The sequence below is a fragment of the Spinacia oleracea genome, chromosome 4 (assembly GCF_020520425.1).
Source record: "Spinacia oleracea cultivar Varoflay chromosome 4, BTI_SOV_V1, whole genome shotgun sequence".
NCBI classification, from domain to species: Eukaryota; Viridiplantae; Streptophyta; class Magnoliopsida; order Caryophyllales; family Amaranthaceae; genus Spinacia; species Spinacia oleracea.
In genome coordinates, this window is record NC_079490.1 from 107,881,950 (window position 1) to 107,901,007 (window position 19,058).

Genomic DNA, 19,058 nt, shown 5'->3' on the forward strand with positions numbered 1-19,058 from the left:
GACTGGCGAGAACCACCAGCGACGGGCGAGATGCAGGGAACGCTGAGGGAAGAAGAAGGGAGTGGGCGCGTTTGAGATGAAATATTTGGTCTGAATTAACTTTGAAGCCGAAGAAAATTACTAACATGTTATTGCAGGGGGCTTTTACACGTATGCTGCAAAATAAAGGGGTTATTGCAGGGGGCTTTTACTTTGTACGCTGCAAAAAACTCTTTTGCAGAGGGCAATTAATTTGTACGCTGCAACAACCCTTTAAAGGGTTTGACCCACGTTGACCTACTGGTTGTTGAAGCGTATTAATACATGTACGCTGCAACAAGGGGGCTGCAACAGGGGTTTTTTCTACTAGTGTACCTCTGTTTCATGACGATTATTACGATTACTGTTTGCACAAATATTAAGACAAAAGTACAAAAGTTAGTTGAATATAATAAAATATGGATAACGTAAGAGAAATGTGTAAAAGGTGGTGGATGTAAGAAAACAAAATTAATAAGGTAAGAAAAAGTGAGTGGAAAAATGTAAATATTTTGGGGTAAGAAGGGTAAGGTAGTAAATTTTCATGCCCAAAATAGAATAAAGCAGAATGTAAAGAACATTATGAAACGGGCTAAAACGGAAATTGTAAATATCATTTTGAAACGGAGATGGTATAAGTTTATGAATAACTACGTACACTTCATCAATCATTCACCTTAAGAGTTGGTTGACAAAAATGGCAGTACAATATATACCTCTATTTGAATATTTATTGCTGCATTTTCATTATGAGCTTGATCAATGTTGCAATGTGCATAAATTTGTATATAAAAACACCCATGTACAAAATTAGAGTTGTTCCCCTTGCAATTGGTGCCTTTTTCTTTTGGGGATGCAAATATTTATTAATTGTATTGGGAATTTTATTTCTGAATATCACGTAGGCTGCAAATAACATGGTATTCTAATAAAACTCGATTTTATTTTTAAATAAGAAGTTAGTTTCATAAATTTTGGTTATTGATAATTTAAGATATTAATATTTAAAGTTATGCATTAAAAGAATAACTAAAGAAATATGTCAATTTAAAATAAAAAGGAAAGTGTTCAATTCAAAGTTAATTATATTAAGATTGAAGGGTTATCAACTTTTATAATGTTCGTGAAATAAAAAATATATTTTTTTGTTGAAAAAGTAGTATTTTCATGAATTTGAGTCGATTTAAACAAGATCCCATACAAAAAGGATATAACTTTCTACTTATATATAAAGTAGAACAATTTTATCATAAAGTATAACTGCTTAAAAAGTGTTGCTTTCTAATTATAAAGTTTATACCGTTTAATTATATTGTGTAACTGAAGTCATATATTCATAAGTCGATCAAATTAAAAGTTTACTCCGTATATTTTAACTTATGACTATTTATTTCTCAACTTATTGTATGTTTTTTTTGTAAAATATATTTAGGAAAAATATCCATAAGACCGCACTTAAATATTCCCTTCGTCCATTTTTGTTTAGCCTATTTTAAATTTTCCGTTTTGGGCCATTAATAAAAGAATTTCCCAATACTACAAAATATAAATGATGATGAAAATTACAACTTTACTCTTATATAAAATACATTTGCTACCGCCACTTTTGTCTCTTCTCAATTACAAACAACCAAAACTTAACAAAGCAAAAATTGGCCGGAAGGAAATCTTTTAAATACGGAGGGAGTCACAGATACTCTAGTTATTTTATTTCTCAAATTAACGTAGAATTCAATAAGAGATTTCCCATTTTTAGACAAAAATCCAACTTTAGCTGGTCGATTATTAAGGATGATAAGTTAATGTATAATGTTTATACCTATAACTTTTATATAGGACTCTTAAGATTATGTATATTATTTTGCGTTATATTATGAAGAAATTTCAATTCACAAGAGTGAGAGGTGAGATTATCATACCTATACAATGGAAAAAACTTATTAAGAATTGTTTATAATCAAAAGCAAATGGGTAAGTAAATTCGTTTTTTAGTTAGATTAAATAATAGTGTGTGAAGAGACATGCGAAGACCACAAACTTTCTCTCTATAAACTAAACTAATGAAGAACCTTAAAAATTGTCTAATTATGTACATAGGTTGGTCATGAACCCATGACCCAAAACGGGGAATAAATATTACAAGCTAATTAAAATAATTTAAATAAATAAAAGAGGGCAATTGGAAATAAGTAAAAGAAAATGAAAAGAAATTAAAATTGAGAAAAGAAAAGAAAAAGGGAAAAAGGGAAATAAAGAGATAAACACCCCCCAAAGAACATCAGACCCTTTGTTTTTCGCCTCCGCGCATCATCATCATCATCATCATCATCTCCATCATTAACCATCAGCCATCATCAATGATCATCATCATCGTGCCCGTATGATCTCTTTCGCCTTCCTCTTCAATCAATCGTGGCTTCTTGATCTTTTCTCGCTACTCAACATTAATCCGTACCATTTGAGTGTAGAACAGGTTAGGTCGAACCCAATCGAGGTTCGGTCAGACCCAACTTAGGAAGGAACTTAACATAAATGCTCTTCTTTTTACTCTGTTTCTCAGCTACGGTTTAAGGCTGGTATTTGTCTTGTTGTTGCGTGATGTTGCTTAGGTGTTGTAGTTGTTGTTGATGACGATGGTGAAGGATTCTGGATCTGTTGCTGTGTTGTTGAGCAACGTGGAGTCGGTGGAGAGGAGAGGGAGTACGGTGGGATGACTGGTGGGCAAGTTTCAGTGACGGTGTAGGTTGGTAACAGGGAAGGAGATGGAAGGGGCTGTTTCCTGTTTGTCTTGGTGAGAAACCAAAATGGTGGAATGGCAGGATGACAGCTGGAGGGACTTGGAAGGGATTTTATAAAAAGACAGCACTGTTCAAATGGGTTTTAGACCCAAACTTTCAATTCTCTTTTATATCAAGTATATGACTAAGCAGTTGTTTAAATCCTTAATAATCTTATGTAATTGCATTTAATTATTTGTACGTAGAGTGTAGTTTAGTAATCTAACTAGGGTGTTGAAACAATGGGCTTCAAGTGAAGGCCCTTTTGATTGTGTTGAATATCTTGCTAGCTTGAATGAGTTGTGTCCGAATTCACCTACACAATAACAAGGTTACTAGCCTCAGGGGTGTTTTCGAGGAAAGCCCCTCCGATGCCTAAGTAAGAACGATGCTCGGATTCTAGAGAGTAGTCTAAAGGCGGTAAATTGGACGTACCTTGAGGTGTGAGCCTTGGCGGCTTATTTATAGTGTTTGTGTAATAAATGCCCATAGGTCATTTATTGTTATTGGGCCTTGGGCCTTTGTTGGTGGCTGACCAGCCATGTTGAATGGAAGTGGGTTTGATGTTGTTGTGTTGAGCCATCGGTCTTTGGACTTAGTGGCCCAATTGGTATCCAATTGGGAGCCCAAACAACATGCCCCCCAGACCCGGTCCATTTAGAATTAAATGGGTGGGTTTCCAACTGTCAGAAGTCCAAAAGTTCCCTCTCTTTTTTCAAAAAGAAGCATTTGAATCCATGTGTTTGTGGAACAAGTGTCGAAAAAGGTCTTCGGAAGTGTCTTTGATCAATTGGTTTGGAATAAAGTGGAAGTTAGAGGGTTTTGTAGGTCGTGGCCTATAAATATCGCACCCTTTTCTTCATTTCAAACTTTATTCTCTCAAAACCTCTCAAAGTTTCCTAAGAACACCAGCTGTTGCTTTGTGCACTTTCTTCAGATCTTCGCAAATTCACTGAGAATCTGCTTCGGGATCTTACTTCGTTCACTTCGTCGGCGTTTTCTGCTCCAGGAAAGGTAATTTGTTTCCTGTTTTCGGTTTTTTTCTTGTTTCCCTACTTTTGTGTTCTTCGGCACTCTATATTTCGGAGTTCTGCCATGGCTGGGGGAAGATGGAAGAAGAAATTGAAGGAAATAATGCCCTTGGTCCAAGTATGCATTTAATGGTAAGTCTAATAAATGCGGTTCAGTATTAATTATACAAGTTAATAATTCAGTGAGATCAAGTGAACTGTATGCCTAGCTAGAGGCCGCTTCAGTTCAAGTGGATTAATGATATTAATCCACAGCTTACTCTTGACTGAACCCGTAGGGTCACACAAATAGTACGTAAACGGATCAAGTATTTAATGGTATTAAATACTCCATCTATGGATATTCAGAATCGACGGATCTTGGTTCTAGTGGGAGCTGAGATCGTCAAAGGAAAATTATGAATACTCCGGAAACGATGATATTGCCGGAAACGGAAATATGGATCGTATCGGAAATATAAATATTATCCAAGTCGTAGATGTTGCCGGAAACGGAAACATGGTACGTATCGGAAAATATTATCGGGAATGGAAATATTGCCGGAATTTGAAATATTGCCGGAAACGGAAATATTGTCGGAATCAGAAATATTATCGGAATCAGAAAATAATTCCGGAAACGGAAATATTAAATATTGTTCGTATCGGAAATGAATTCCGGAATCGGAAAATTAATCGGAAGCGCAACGTACAAAATAAACATCGGACGATCTTGCTAGACGCAAGGCCTAGCACGAAGCTTGGCCCAACGCCTAGCGAAGCCCGTGCGACCAAGCAAGCAAAGCCCAGTCAAAGCGCGAGCAAGGCCAGCAGGCGCGCCCCTCGTGGGCTACGAGCAGTTGGTGGGCCATGCCTCAGCACGCGTGCGCATGGCACCCCTTGTGGGCTGCTGTGCGTGTGTGTGAGTTTGTGCTTGTGTACGAAACCTTGATCGATTAGGATTCGTTTAGATTGATTTCCTAAATCTACTAGATAAATAATTAATTGAATTTAAGTTAAATTCAGATTAGTTAAAATAGTTTCCTAGTAGGATTCTAATATCCGATACCCATACCCTATAAATAGGTGATCATGGTTCACAATTTATAACGAGTAATTCAAGTATTCATTCAAGTTTTAGGCTTAAAACTTAGACTTTTATTTGTCATAAAAACCGAAAATTACACAGTACCTTTGGGGCAATTCTAGTTAATTAAACCTAAGGCGGATCCGAGCGTGCTGTGGACTATCTACAGAGGGACGACATTTGGAGTCCTAGACTTGTTCTTGTTCGGTTCGGGCGCAACTAGGGAGGGCACGCTACAAAGAGTATTCATCCTAAATTATGCTAATTGTTATGTGGCAATTAATTTGGAATCCTGGCTTTTATGGTTTTTCCGCATGATTTATATTCATTTATATGTATCATAACCTAACAGTGGTATCACGAGCCTCTAATTAATTCCATAATAATCATGGTTAAATTTTATAAATTTGCAAGGAATTAAAAGGGGTGATTAATTTCGTAATTGTAATTAATTGCAAATTTGCGTTTATTTAATTATATGTTCGTAGTTTATCGGCAATTCTTCGTTACTCAACGAAATCGAGTGATTTTTGTGTCAATTCTGTATGTAAAAGGCATTCTAAAATTTTGACAAAAATATATACTAATTTTCGGCCGAACGAATAATTCCCAAATTCGAAGCCTAACTATGACTTTTCGGAGGTTTTAGTTTTTCGAACGCAAAATTTGTAATTTTTAAGATGTTAAATTAAATAATTGCGCTTCTTGTTGTTAAATCTTGAATTTTTTATTGACCTACAGTATATGTTTAACAAATTTAAGTGCCTAAGCTTGTTAATTATACAACCTAATTTGTAATTGTAATTAATTTGTTGAAATTCGAATAATTTAGAATTTGATTTGATTTTCATAATTAATTGACGATTTAATTAGGTATCCATGATTAAAAACCACCATAAAAATTGTTAATTTGTGATAAATTTTAAATTTTTATGACCTAGATTTGAATCCATGATAATCGGAAATTAATTGATTAATAAATTTTCGATTTTTCGCCCTAAATTTGTGAAATTAATATAATTTATTAATTTGTCTATAAATTTGAATTAAAAAGTTTTCATTTTTATGTAATTTGCTCATGAATTTTGCACGCACAAAGCAATGGACGCTACGTGTTACCCTTAAGGGGTGTTGTATAATGCGGGCATACGACGACGAGCAAAGGAGCATGTCGCCCATGCGGTACGAATGCAGCGAGCAAGGCAAGCATGGCGCGCGCGCAAGGTAGTGATGCCTGGGCGTGTATGCTGCACGATGGGCGATGGGGGCAAGGCATATGTCGAGCAAGCAGACGCGTGTGGGCAGCGATGGATGCTGCGCCACAGCGCGCGCTGCCTCGCCCAGCGAGCAGACCAGACGCGTCGAGTGAGGCTGGCTGCGCGCAGCGTGGCCTGGGCTGGCTGCGATGCGTGTGGCCTGCTCGTGCATTGCTGTGCGATCGATCGTTGGGGCGCTGCTGCCTCGTGACTCGAAGGGGCTTGGGCGCAAGCCCAAGTGCCTCGTCTTGTTACGATTGATGCGCTTTGAATTTAATTTTAAATTTTCAGTTCGGAAACGATTTTAATTAACTTTAAAATTCGTAATTTAAATTGTTTTCTCGGAATTTAATTTTGAATAATCTAATTATTATAAATTCTAAGTTATACTAATTATTTTACTAAAATTAAAACCTTGAATAAATTTAAATTTATTTATTTAATTAAACTGAAAATAAATTAAAAGGATTCAATTAATAATTTATATGAGCTTTAAATTTTAATTAAATTTGTATGTTTCCGGTTAGACTAGGAAATACAATTTTATGTTTGAAATTAGTAAAGCATGTAAATTTATTGGTTTAAGTGGGAGCGTTTTAGTTATAACCATGATTAGGTCTACATTCCTTTAAGGTTAAAACAACTTGATTAGAATGAATAAGGATTGAATAATTGGTAGATTATTGGAACCCTTGATTAATTGCTGCAAATATTTATGTGATGCATAATATGTTCTACTAACCAGCTATGTGGGTCATTCATTGATAAATGAATGGGTGAATGGTATATATTGTATATGTATTGTTTTGCAGGTTGCAGAAAAGTGACTAGTATGGCCCAAATAGGATAGAAAATATGGTTTGCGTACCATTAATTTGAATGTAAAACTGGTCTAATGCACCAAAGTTTTAATTTAAATATGGTATGTGTACCATCAAATAGTTGTAATTAGTTTAATTATAGCTTATCCTATTTGAAGAAAATGGCGCCTCCCATGGTGAAATTCAAGACGAAGTTTCCAATCCATTTTCAAGACGGAGTTTGAAGTTGAAGCTTCAAGATGAAGTCGGGCCATACTAGATCACATTTATATCTTATGCATGTTTTAAGTTATTTATTGCTTTAAATATGTCTTAATTATGCATGAGATTGTGGCTTGATTATGTTGTATGATTAAGGATTTTAGTTCACTTAAAATCTAACCAACATAGTAAGAGCCTTAAGTTCCAAACTTTAAAATTGAGTTAAAAGGTGCCATGCCAAAATAACACTTACTTGGATAAACCTTTACATCAATCTTAGTAATAGTTTTCCGCCTAAGCGAGGTGTTACTTATTGATCCTAAAGGGGTAAGGTACACAAATAATTGTGAGTACATGTTAGTTTTGGTGAAACTCAACGATATAAGTAAGGAGTCCTTTGATGTCGTGGCAAATGAGATAGGTTTACCTAATAAGTTCTTAGACGTACCTGTCAACCAAGAGTAGTTTCTAGACTATTAGCAAAGGCTTTGCTTACCTAAAATATTTTAGAATTGAGTCTAAATATATAATGTGCTTAATTCTTCAATGATTTAAGGATCTTGGAATCATTTTATTCACACCTGCCGGAACACATAATTTGAATAAAATGCTTAATAAATGATAAATTATGCATGTTTTCTAGAATTTAAAGTTTATTAAGAGAAACTATGAATGGTTATTTATTTGTTTATTTTTTTTCAATTGTAGTTTTACTATGGCAAACAACAATCCATTCAACATCCGATCAATTCTTGAAAAGGAGAAGTTGAACGGGAAAAACTTCCTTGACTGGCAAAGGAACTTGCAAATAGTTCTTTTGCAGGAAGAAAAGGAGTATGTCCTGGAAGAGGCGATGCCCGAAGCCGCGGGCGAGGGGGTCACTCAGACAGCCCTCAATCGTTGGATTGATGCCAACAAGGATGTGAAATGTCTAATGCTTGCAACCATAAGTGCAGATCTACAGAAAATGTTCATCAACTCAGATGATTTCACGATCATCAGTGAGTTAAAGAACATGTTCCAAAATCTGGCTCGAGTCGAAAGATTCGAGACTCAAAGGCAAATTCTTGAGACCAAGCTTAAGAAAGGCGAGCCCGTAAGTCCACATGTTCTCAAAATGATTGGACTAATTGAGAATATGAGTCGGCTGGATCAGCAATTCTCTCAGGAAATGGCTGTAGACACCATCCTCCATTCTCTTCATAGCGGGTATGATCAGTTCAAGCTGAACTACAGTATGAATAGTCTGGACAAAATGCTCACTGAGCTTCACGGTATGATGAAGACCGCTGAAAAGACGCTCAAAAGTGATAAGCAAGATGTGCTTATGGTGCATGGGGGCTAGTTCAAGAAATCTGGCAAAAAGAGGAATGCTAAGAAAGGTGGCAACAAGGCCAGCCCGACTAAGCAACCTGGCGGCACCAAGTCTGAAAAGAAGAAGGTGAGCCAACCCACTTCTGAATCTGAATGCTTCTACTGGAAGAAGAAGGGGCATTGGAAGAGAGATTGCTTGAAGCTTAAGGAAGATCAGAAGAACGGAACAGTCGTTCCATCTTCAAGTATTTTCATTATAGACTGTATACTTGCTAATTCAACTTCTTGGGTATTAGATACAGGATGTGGCTCACACTTATGTTCCAGTTCGCAGGGACTAAGAAAAGGTAGAAGGTTAAGCAAGGGTGAAGTCGACCTACGAGTGGGAAATGGAGCACGGATTGCTGCATTAGCTGTAGGAACTTATTATTTGTCGTTGCCCTCTGGGGCTAGTTTTGGAACTGAAAGATTGTTTCCATGTTCCAAGTCTTACTAAAAACATCATTTCTGTTTCTTGCTTAGATGCTAAGGGATTTTCCTTTTTAATAAAAGACAATAGCTGTTCGTTTTATTTTAAAGAGATGTTTTATGGATCTGCTAGATTAGTCAATGAACTTTATTTATTAGATCACGACAAACAAGTTTATAACATAAATACCAAAAAGGCGAAAAAGAATGATTCAGATCTTACCTATCTGTGGCATTGTCGATTAGGCCATATTAACTTGAAACGCATAGAAAGACTTCAAAAGGAAGGAATTCTAGAACCATTTGACTTAGAGGATTATGGTAAGTGCGAATCATGTTTACTTGGCAAAATGACAAAGCACCCTTTCTCTATAGTTGGAGAAAGAGCAAATGAACTATTGGGTTTAATCCATACAGATGTATGTGGACCAATGAGTACAAATGCTAGAGGTGGTTTCAGCTACTTTATCACTTTCACTGATGACTTCAGTAGATATGGTTATGTCTACCTAATGAAGCATAAGTTTGAATCCTTTGACAAATTCAAGGAATTTCAGAGTGAAGTAGAGAATCAATTAGGCAAGAAGATTAAGGCACTGCGGTCTGATGGAGGCGGTGAATATCCGAGCTATGAATTTGATGACCATCTGAAAGAATGTGGAATTCTATCAGAATTGACTCCTCCTGGAACACCTCAATGGAACGGTGTGTCAAAACGGAGGAATAGAACCTTGCTAGACATGGTTAGATCAATGACGGGTCAGGCCGAACTTCCAATAGAATTTCTGGGACATGCACTAAATACAACTGCACTCACTATAAATAGAGCTCCGTCTAAAGCTGTTGAAAAGACTCCATATGAGTTATGGTTTGGAAAGCCTCCAAAAGTATCTTTTCTTAATATTTGGGGATGTGAAGTATACGTCAAACGATTAATTTCAGACAAACTTCATCCAAAATCTGACAAATGTATCCTTGTGGGCTACCCAAAGGAAACAAAGGGGTATTACTTCTACAATACATCTGAGAACAAGGTGTTTGTTGCTCGAGATGGTATCTTTTTGGAAAGAGATCACATTTCCAAAATGACAAGTGGGAGAAAAGTAAACCTCGAAGAAATTCGAGTCGAACAACAAACTCTAGAGAATGCTCAAGATGACATTCAGGTTGAAACTCAGAGATCTTTAGAAGAATCTGGTGAGAATCAAGGACCATATCTAGAAATGTAACCCCGCGTAGATCGCAGAGATATAGATCTCTACCGGAAAGGTACTTAGGTATTTTGACGAACGAGAGCTATGAAGTTCTATTACTTGAAATTGTTGAACCTGCGACTTACAAACAAGCTATGACGAGCCCTAGCTCCAAGAAATGGCAAGATGCCATGCAATCTGAATTAGACTCCATGTCTGAAAACCAAGTTTGGGATTTGGTCGATTTGACAGATGGCTACCAAGCCATAGGAAGCAAATGGGTTTTCAAACTGAAAAAGGACAAGGATGGGAAACTTGAAGTTTTCAAAGCTAGATTGGTTGCAAAAGGTTACAGGCAAATCCACGGTGTGGATTACGATGAAACCTTTTCACCAGTTGCAATGCTAAAGTCTATTCGGATAATGTTAGCAATCGCTGCATATTACGATAACGAAATGTGGCAGATGGATGTCAAAACCGCTTTCTTAAACGGAGTTTTAACAGAAACTGTGTTTATGACACAGTCTGAGGGTTTTAAGGATCCAAAGAATGCTAAAAATGTATGCAAGCTTAAGAAATCAATCTACGTATTGAAGCAAGCATCAAGGAGCTGGAATATACGTTTTGATGAAGCAGTCAGTGACTTTGGTTTCATAAGAACGCAGACGAATCTTGTGTATACAAGAAGGTCAGTGGAAGCAAAATTTCTTTTCTAGTATTATATGTCGACGACATATTACTTATCGGAAATGACATTCCTATGTTGAACTCTGTCAAGACTGGCTTGGGAAATGTTTTTCGATGAAGGATCTAGGAGAAGCACAATACATACTGGGCATCAAGATTTACAGAGGTAGATCTAAGAAGATGATTGGATTCAGTCAAAGCACTTATATCAATAAGGTGCTTGAAAGGTTCAATATGGCAGACTCCAAGCGAGGCTACCTACCCATGTCTCATGGAATGACTCTAAGCAAGACTCAGTGCCCAAAAACATTAGATGAGCGTAGACGAATGAGTGGGATTCCATATGCATCATTGATTGGTTCAATAATGTATGCTATGATATGTACACGCTCGGATGTTGCGTACGCACTCAGTGCTACGAGCAGATACCAGTCAGACCCAGGAGAGGCACATTGGACTGCTGCCAAGAATATCCTGAAGTACCTGAAAAGGCACAAAGATGATTTCCTGGTCTATGGTGGAGATGATGAATTATTTGTTAAAGGCTATACGGACACAAGTTTCCAAACCGACAAGGATGATTTCAGATCACAGTCTGGGTTTGTCTTCTGCCTCAACGGAGGTGCAGTAAGCTGGAAAAGTGCTAAGCAGAGCACCATTGCGGATTCTACAACTGAAGCGGAGTACATTGCTGCACATGAAGCAGCAAAGGAAGCTATATGGCTAAGGAAGTTCATAGGTGAACTTGGTGTAGTCCTCTCCATTAAAGGACCAATAGCTCTGTATTGTGATAATAATGGAGCTATTGCACAGGCAAAGGAGCCTAGACACCACCAAAGAGTCAAGCATGTACTTCGTAGATTTCACCTTCTACGAGAGTTTGTTGAAAGAAAAGAAGTCGAGATAAGCAAGATTGGAACTGACGACAACATCTCAGATCCATTAACTAAACCTCTGCCGCAGGTGAAGCACAACTCGTACACTGCAGCTATGGGAAGCAAGCATGTTGGAGAATGGCTTTGATATCCTTACTTAATGTTTTAAACTAGAATGCAAGATGACTAGTAGTTCTGTTTCTTGAACTATGTGGACACGGCAATGTCGCAATCATTTGCATAGATACTTACTTTGGGAAGACTAGTATCGGACAAACCTATGAAACTTTACTGTAAGAGATGAAAATCTGTCATAAGTAAATTTCATTAAAATTATTAGACACTAATCCTCAATACCTGAGTGATTTGAGATTACTTGTTTGAAAACTTCTTACTTTGACGTTGTCAACCGTCGCACCGTAAAAGGAGGCTATAAAGACAACGCTCGGGTAATCACTTATCAAACGAAGTCTAATCTCAAGATTGCAAGATTGGGATTGTCCTCCCATAAATCGGGATGAGATGCTGAAAGTTGTACAAGGCCACTCGGAGAGCTAGAAACTGTAAAATGCATGGCCGTGCTCAGATGAATCATAGGCTATGATTATCTGTTTATTTGATCAGTTGAACTCTGAAACCGAGAAACACCTTTGGAAATAATAAGGATGACAACTCTTACCTTATGTTCAAGAGCAAGCATCGAGAGACAAAGGAATTAGGAAATGCACACTTGTCCCTAAGGACAAGTGGGAGACTAAAGGAAATAATGCCCTTGGTCCAAGTATTTATTTAATGGTAAGCCTAATAAATGCGGTTCAGTATTAATTATACAAGTTAATAATTCAGTGAGATCAAGTGAACTGTATGCCTAGCTAGAGGCCGCTTCAGTTCAAGTGGATTAATGATATTAATCCACAGCTTACTCTTGACTGAATCCGTAGGGTCACACAAATAGTATGTAAACGGATCAAGTAATTAATGGTATTAAATACTCCATCTATGGATATTCGGAATCGACGGGTCTTGGTTCCAATGGGAGCTGAGATCGTCAGAGGCAAATTATGAATACTCCGGAAACGATGATATTGCCGGAAATGGAAATATGGATCTATCGGAAATATAAATATTATCCAAGTCGTAGATGTTTCCGGAAACGGAAACATGGTACGTATCAGAAAATATTATCGGGAATGGAAATATTTCCGGAATCTGAAATATTGCCGGAAATGGAAATATTGTCGGAATCGGAAATATTATCGGAATCGGAAAATAATTCCGGAAACGGAAATATTAAATATTGTTCGTATCGGAAATGAATTCCGGAATCGAAAAATTAATCGGAAGCGCAACGTACGAAATAAACATCGGACGAGCTTGCTAGACGCAAGGCCTAGCACGAAGCTGGGCCCAACGCCTAGCGAAGCACGCGCGACCAAGCAAGCAAAGCCCAGTGAAAGCGCGAGCAAGGCCAGCAGGCGTGCCCCTCGTGGGCTGCGAGCAGCTGGGCCAGGCCTCAGCGCACGCGCATGGCGCCCCTCGTGGGCTGCTGTGCGTGTGTGTGAGTTTGTGCTTGTGTACGAAACCTTGATCGATTATGATTCGTTTAGATTGATTTCCTAAATCTACTAGATAATTAATTAATTGAATTTAAGTTAAATTCAGATTAGTTAAAATAGTTTCCTAGTAGGATTCTAATATCTGATACCCATACCCTATAAATAGGTGATCATGGTTCACAATTTATAACGAGTAATTCAAGTATTCATTCAAGTTTTAGGCTTAAAACTCAGACTTTTATTTGTCATAAAAACCGAAAATTACATAGTACCTTTGGCGCAATTCTAGTTAACTAAACCTAAGGCGGATCCGAGCGTGCTGTGGACTATCTACGGAGGGACGACATTTGGAGTCCTAGACTTGTTCTTTTTAGGTTCGGGCGCATCTAGGGAGGGCACGCTACAAAGAGTATTCATCCTAAATTATGCTAATTGTTATGTGGCAATTAATTTGGAATCCTGGCTTTTATGGTTTTTCCGCATGATTTATATTCATTTATATGTATCATAACCTAACAGAAATCCGGCGTGGTATCTTCTTCTAGTGAAGAAGAAGAAAATAAGGTTCCTTTGGGGAGGACGGAAGAAACTTCTCCCGAGGTTGATGTCGCTAAGCGCTCGGAGGATGAGGCTCGTGCTGAATCCAGTCAAGGGGCTGGTATTACTCGTCGTTTTCCGGTTCGACCTTTCTTTCCGAGGCGATGGGAAGAATCTGACCCTGAGGGGAGGCTTGCTCCTCTTTTTAATGATAAATCCGAGACTGCTGGCCCGGATCGTATGGCCGTTGATGGGAGTTGGTTGGTTGATGCGCGAAAAGGACACTACCATCGGCTGGCCGAGGATCTGTATGGTATTCAGTACGCCTTGGGCTACTGGTGCGAGCTCCCTCCTCAGAAGCATGCAAAGGTGACTCGCCCTCCTCCGTTCCATATTGTTGTGTATCTCCACCATTTAGACTATGGGCTTCGGTTCCCCCTGGATCCGTTCATTTCTCGCGTGCTGGAGGAGTACAATATTTCCTTGCCTCAATTAACGCCGAAGTCTATGCGGCATATTGTGGGGTACCGTTGGATGTGTGACTACCTCGGTTATGCACCCTCTATTGAGGTTTTCAAAGAAATGCATGAGCTTGTGAGAAATTCAAACGCTGAGGCCGGTTAGTGGGCTATCAACAATAAGAGGAAACGGAAAGGGGAGACCCTCTACATGACTGCTTATCCGTTTGTCTCCTCAGTTCATGAGTGGAAGAAGCAATGGCTTCTGGTTCGAGTGCCGGTGGAGTCGAAGCATCCTCACTATTACTCACCTCCGAAGTGGGTTATGAAGGTGGATCCGACGATGGCGAGGGTTGGACCTGTTGATTGGGACAACACGGACCACACTATGCAACTGGAGTGGTTCAAGGAGAAATCGCCTCGGGAGCCGTTGCATTGGCTCCCGAATTTGCACTATATCACCCAGGAGGTCATCCTCGCTGCTGCCGGTCTCAACAGGATCTATGACAGGGGTGAGGGATTTTTTATGCTGAGATCGTGCTTCAGTTTAAGGTGTTTGCCTCCTTTCTTTAGTATCTTTCGAATCTCATCATTCTCTTTTTTTTTTTTTCTGCAGAGCAAGGCGAAAGAGCTATCGTTCCCGAGGTGCTTGGCTATCAGCTCAACGGTGGAGGAGTTCTCACTCGCTGCCCACCTTACGATTTTAAGAAGAAAAATCCTCGACAGCCGAAGCTAGAGGATCATCGGTTCTCGGTCACGCTCTTTCCCATCTCTACGACGTTCGGGCTGATCCTTGGATTCACAGAATCCCGGAGAAGCGATTCTGAGACGGACCGTTCTTCTCGAATTGGTAACTACTTATGATCCGGTAACATTTTATAAGATCTTTGCTTTCGGGTCTGTGCATTTTTTCTTTGTGGCGAGGATGTTAACCTGCTTTTTATTGGTTTACAGGGACCCGACACTACTAAAAAAACCGAAATATGTAACACTACATATAGAACTGTTAAGTATGTTATGCGTTTCATAGAATTATATAAAACGGTTGCCTCTCACCACAGTTATGTATGTTTGACAATATAAAGCGCCTATGTTAGATAAGCGTTTCGTTGTTTACAAAAATAAAATAATATAAAATAATAAATATAATAAGAAAATAAAGCGGTGATCATAGAAACGGCTTCGTATACTTTATATATATTTGACAATATAAAGCGCCTATAATAGATAAGCGTTTCATTGCTTTTTTACCAAAATATAATAAGCATGTAGAGCAATTATCATGGGAACAACTTTGTATACTTCCCAAAAGATTCGCCTCCATCCACCTTTAAACCCCAATATACCTTAAAATATTTGTATCCTAGTTTCACTTACCCCACTAGCCGCCCTCCTCCACTTTCTTTTGAGGGTTACTGAAATCCCCCCTGTCTCTCTCTTTTACCGTTCTTAGAGCATCAATTATAGGGAGCTCTTAGCCCCCTCTTAAGGAGAGAGAAAAGATAAGAGGTAACTCTTAATAAATAAGAGCTAACTCTTAGCTCCCTCTTATTTAGAGGTTGATTAAGACATCCTCTAAATAAGAGGTAACTCTTAAAAATAAGAGTGGGGTGAGGTGTATATTTATGCATACTTTTTGGCTAATTTTCTAGAAAAAAAAAGATAAAAATGTAAAAAAGTATTTAAGAGTTAGTATATAAGAGTTAGCCTATTTCTTGGGTTTGTTGGTAGATAACTCTTAATAAGAGATGGTGATGAGGTGGATAAGGAGAGAGATTAAGAGTTGGCAAATAAGAGTTAACCTTAGTATTGATGCTCTTATGTTTTTTCTCTATTTTTCTATCTTTATCTCTCTTCTCTTGAACACTTTATCTACTCCTCAAGGGTTCCATTTCATCAATACACCTTCCACCAATTTGCTCCTCGGAGAGCCTACTTTAGCCAACTAAATCTGTAAGGTTCTCAATTTTTTTCCTATTTGAATTATACCTTCTTGTTTTGAATTCATTTTTCAAAATCAATGATTAATTCGAATTTATATATTTACAGTAGTTCTTCCATGAAATGAAGTGATTTCAAGTTTCCTTAAAGCTGGTATGTTTAGTGGTTTTTCTACTTTATTTTAGATTAATTCCAATGATTTTGCTTTATTTTAATATTTTGTTCAATTTCTTCACAATTTTGTTCATTTACAACTTATATATGAAGAACAAAATAATAGTTGTGTTTGATTTCATTTTATCCATCATCGAATAATTTGTTCTTTTTTCTCGAACAAATTTGGATTTGGTTGTCAAATTTGAGTACCTTTTGCATTCAATTAATCAATTTGATTTGTTTCTAGGGTTTCTGGTAGGTTATGCCAGACCGGTGGGAGTTTGTCAACGATCAACGCCGTAAAATATCCCCGGCTCCGGCGATTAATTCCTCGAAAGTTGTAGCGGCATGTCCGGCGGCTATTTTGGCTGCGGTAGCGGTAGCAGCGCCACCTTCTGTGATGGTAAGGGCAGTATCACCGGCAAACTCCGGTGACGAGCAAGTGCACTCGTCAGATTCCTCCCCTGCTCCCGGTGTCGTAACGGTACAACAAGTAGCAAGTTGTGCGATGACGACAGAGATATGGAAGAGAATGAGAGGTTTAGAAGTGAGCATTTCACATTAATGCAGGAATTGAATCAATTGAGAGGATTATTCTTGGCGATGATGTCTTTGGTGTGTGTTTGCAGATTGATTGAAGAGTATGAAGATACTAGAGACCTTCAATCGCCATTCATGATTTTACATTTTTATACTAATATAAAATATTTTATGTTGTTTAATGAGATTATTATGATTTGCAAATGGCATAGTAACTAATTTCAGGATATACTTGTATTACAATTTTTTCAAATTTTGTTATCTTCTCTGGGACTTGTCTACTTTATAATGGGAATGTGAGATAAATATCAAAGCTTCTCTTTTTTTTCTTCTATAATGTTGAAAGTTTAACAAGAAGTTACAATGATTTAATTTTTGGCGTATTATGATATCATCCCAAAAAAAAAATTGGTAACGGGTAATTATCGTAAATTTTTAATATTTGTTTTTTTTAAAAAAAGAATATAAAGAGCGGTTGCCTATAACAGGCGCTCTATATGCTAATTGAAACGGGGAAGTATATAAAACGCCTATCTACAGCAATTGTTGCGTATTTCAATGTTTATTTAACAGTTACATATGATAAGCGCTCTATATTCCTTCTCCATCTATTGATTTTAGAAAGGGTATATAGAGCGTCATTCTCAAACCACTGTCATATATTATCAAACATATAAAGCGCCTCTTCCAACCGCTTTATAAACTTTATAAAGCGTTGAGCTGGAGAGCGCCTCTAAGGCGCTTTATAAAGTCTATTTTAACAGCTCTATATTCCTAATTTTGTAGTAGTGCGAGGTGACAGTTGCTGCTCCTGTTATCTCGTCTGCTTCGTCTCCTCCTTCTCTTGCTGCGCCCGAGGTAAGTAATGAACTTGCTCTTGCGTTCTCCTTTCTTATTGACCTATTCTGAGCTTCTTCATTCGTTGCTTGTTTTTAGGAGAAGAAGTTGAGGAAGAGAAAAGCTTCGGAGGAGGGTCTTCACCTAAGAGGAAGAACATTTCTAAGGAGAAATCTCCTACGAAGCCAAAGAAAAAGACTTCTTCGTCTTCGGGGAAGGTAAATTTTCGACCCGAAGTTGTCGAGTTTCTGAGTCAACGTCCTCATCTGACTGAGTAGCGTATTCGACAAGTTGTGGCCCAAGATCCCAGTCTTGCCGAGGCGGGTGAGCGTTATCTTGCTGACTAAAATGCTCGCGAGATGGGTCCACCCAAGAATCTTCGTGGCAAGCTCCCACTTCCTGGGAAAAAGCTGAAGAGCGTGGCGATCTCGGTGACTGACGAACCGGTGGACCAACCTTCGGTTAAGGATGCCTCGGTTCCTTATCTTCTGAAGCCGCTGACTCCCTCGGGGGTGATAGTTGAAGATATCACCCACGAGGTGGAAGCTTTTGAGGCCGAGGTTCCTTTGAGTTTTGCCGAGCCCTTGGTTCCTGAAGGTGAGGGTGCCCAAGTTGGTCCCGGGGATGATCCAAAGACTCCCCCGAAGGTTGTCGTGGATCCCATGGATGTGGGAGTTGACAAAGGTGGACCCTCGGCTACCCAGGGAAATGCTAAGGATGCTGACCTTGAGGTATTGGAAGTTGGTGGAGCTGACCCGAAGCGGGGGGTCAAGAGACGTCATGAGACGTTGGGTTCAACCTCCACTTCGGTGTTGGAGCGGCTAGCTTACCCCACCTTCGATGTCCCCGTGAGGAGGATTCCTGCTAAGGTTCGGCAAACCATGGCTCGATTTGCTCGGGCCTCTGTTCTGGGAGAGGATCCCGAGGTTCATACGGAGTCTATGATTGGTCCCGATGCTGCTAGGGAGAATATGCTTCGGGGAATCCCTGACTGGCGTATTCCTGGGCAAGAGGCTAATCATCCTACTCAGATGGCTCAGTTTCACATGAACAAGGTAGGACGTGTTAGGTTATGATACATATAAACGAATATAAATCATGCGGAAATAACCATAAATGCCAGGATTCCAAATTAATTGCCACATAACAATTAGCATAATTTAGATGCATACACTTTGTAGCGTTCCCTCCCTTGCTGCGCCCGAACCGAACAAGAACAAGTCTTTAGGACTCCAAGTGTCGTCCTTCCGTAGAAAGTCCACAGCACGTCCGGATCCGCCTTAAGATTGACCAACTAGAATCGCCCTTAAGGTACTAAAATATTCG

General features: G+C 38.7%; 1 long non-coding RNA gene across 1 annotated transcript; it reads left to right on the plus strand.

The window, feature by feature from the left end:
- Positions 1–16,041: 16,041 nt before the first annotated feature.
- LOC110780328 (uncharacterized) lies at positions 16,042–17,214 on the plus strand. The gene is made up of 3 exons (XR_002531425.2): positions 16,042–16,211; positions 16,308–16,352; positions 16,603–17,214. It is a non-coding gene; the product is annotated as an uncharacterized lncRNA (long non-coding RNA).
- The last annotated feature ends 1,844 nt before the right edge of the window (positions 17,215–19,058 follow it).